This window comes from Haplochromis burtoni, unplaced genomic scaffold (assembly GCF_018398535.1).
Source record: "Haplochromis burtoni strain Fernald_Lab_line unplaced genomic scaffold, NCSU_Asbu1 Contig_159, whole genome shotgun sequence".
In the NCBI taxonomy this organism is placed as follows: domain Eukaryota; kingdom Metazoa; phylum Chordata; class Actinopteri; order Cichliformes; family Cichlidae; genus Haplochromis; species Haplochromis burtoni.
Window position 1 is genome coordinate 889411 of NW_024582520.1, and position 2356 is coordinate 891766.

The following is a 2356-nucleotide window of genomic DNA, read 5'->3' on the forward strand; positions in this document are numbered from 1 at the left end:
TAAAAAGTCATCTATGGATAACTACATGTTATTTTTGTAACACTGGGGTATTATTTTGTTTGTATACGTGTATCCAAATGTGTGTTATATTTCACTGGGCTCACTAGAATGTGAATGTCCCACTGAGCATCGCTTTCAGACAAACAGGCCTTTTTCTGAGGATGAAGGGGAGCTTTGTCAGACAGAAACGTTGGAATTGTTTGACACTGGGAGTGATTTTTTTTTTTTTTTTTGCGTGTGTGCGCGCGTGTGCGTGTAAGAAAAGGATTATGTTTGTCTCTTTGAGAGAGAGAAAATGTGCACGTCTGTGAGGAAGAGACTGCGTCTGTGTCTTAACGGATTTGTTCAAACAGAGAGTGGCACGCCTGTTTGTCTGTGCAAGAAAAACAAGTGTTTGGTGATTCTGTCTGCATTTCAGTCTGACATCAGCAAACAGTGAGTGTGCATACACGTGAACAAGGCTGCGTGTTTCTCAGCTGTCACTTCTGCTGCGTTGAGTCAAGATGGAAACACAGCAGCTCAAACGTGCTGCAGCTTCTTGTACAGCATCGTTTCAGACGGTGAGTGAAACAGACTCTGTCTCTTCCTTCTGTTTCTTCGTTTCAAAGCATCAGCTGTTATGCATCAGACTTTTTTTTAATCTCAACTGCAACAAAAATAACTAAACTTTAAAATAATAATAATAATAATCCAGGAGACTGGGAGCTGAGGAAAACTTGTGCTGTGTACTGTGGCATGACTGGTTGGTTTACAACTTTGGTCCATGAAATGCTGTAAAATCTCCAGGATGATTGTTGCATTGACTTTGGACTCGATAAAACACAGTGGATGACAGCGGCTGGTGTGGCACCTCAAATTATCAGAGACTGCAGACACGTGACGACAGGTTTCAAACACCTTCTAAATTTCTAAATGAAATGCAAAGTTACTTTTCATGTGAAAAGAGGACCCTGGACCACTGAACAACAGTTCAGCTTATTCCCTGTAAGATGTTACTGATGTCGCTGTTTCAAGAGGGCTTTGTTTTAGGAATTTGCTGAAGAAATCTGTGCACGGTGGCTCTTGATGCACTGACACCAGCCTCTGTCCACTCCCTGTAAAGCTCTCCAAAGTTCTTGAAACACCTTGACTCGACAATCCTGCCAATGCTGCGGTCATCTCTGTTTCTTTTGCATCTTTTCCAACCCTGATTTTCCCTTCCTGCCAACTTTCAGTTCATATTCTTCAATTTAGCACTCTGTGAACAGCCAGTCCTGTCAGCAGTTACCTTCTGTGGCTAACTCCTCATGGAGTGTACTGACTGTCACCATCTGTGGCTGTGTTAACATGAATTGGAGTGCCTTAAAGAATCGCCTCATGACAATCTCATGTTGTGACAGCCTTCATTAGCTTTAAGCTGTTTCACTCGCAGACAGAAAACTTTATGTTATCTTAAAACGGTTGTTCTCTGTATTGCTCTTTCTTTTTGTTCACTTAAATCGAGCGAGGAATCTGGGAACACTGCAATCCTTTGCATTATGAACTTCTTGGTTTATGGAATGTGACAGTGTGACAAGCCGATCAGCTCATGTGACGACAGACAGTGTGAGAAAATCTTTCACTTTCTTTCTCTGTTACACCCTGAAAGGAAATGCTTGAATTATAGAAAAACCTTCTGTTTACTTCAGTACTTTAAGTGCATCACATTTTAAACTGTAATCTTTATACTACCTTGAATCTAGAAGGAAGTAATTATGACTAATGACAGTGGATGAAAAACAAGCTAATAGAGAGTTCTGCTCATGAACTGTAAACACAAGGTAAACGTAAAGAGATGAACTGCTGACCATGACAAAGCCCTGTGGCCCTGGTGTAATTTATATTAACTTCCAATCCTAGTATTACAATATGATTACGTTATAAATAAATAATATCACAATAATTAGGTTTGACTATGACTAAATAGTGTTTCTAGTGATGTGTAGGTGCCCTGCTTGGCGTGAGTCTTTTTTCACATTCTTTATAACAGTTTGGGTATTTTTTAGGTACTCGACAGATTTCAGAAAGAAGAGATAAAATTAGAAGTCTGGAGATGAGATTGCTCTTTGGGTCTGGTAACATGAGCTGGCTGAATTTAGGCTATCAGCTGATTATATTTAATGGCCTTTGTGGCATCAATGTTACAATGTTTTGTGGATATAATGATGCAGTTCAGTAAATTTAAATTGAAATATCCTATGTTTCTATGGTGCATTAGTCATTACCACTCAGGGCTGCCGCTCCCCAAGCCTGGTTCTGAGGTTTCTTCCGTTTAAAGGAGTTTTTCCCTCCCACTGTCACCAAAGCGCTTGTTCACAGGGGGTCATCTGATTGTTGG

At 40.3% G+C, this 2356-nt stretch overlaps 1 protein-coding gene across 1 annotated transcript in view; it reads left to right on the forward strand.

The window, feature by feature from the left end:
- Positions 1-303: 303 nt before the first annotated feature.
- rab33a (RAB33A, member RAS oncogene family) overlaps positions 304-2356 on the forward strand; it is a gene marked incomplete in the record, with an annotated part of 21437 nt that continues 19384 nt past the window's right edge. The window contains 1 exon segment of the mRNA XM_014337080.2: positions 304-560.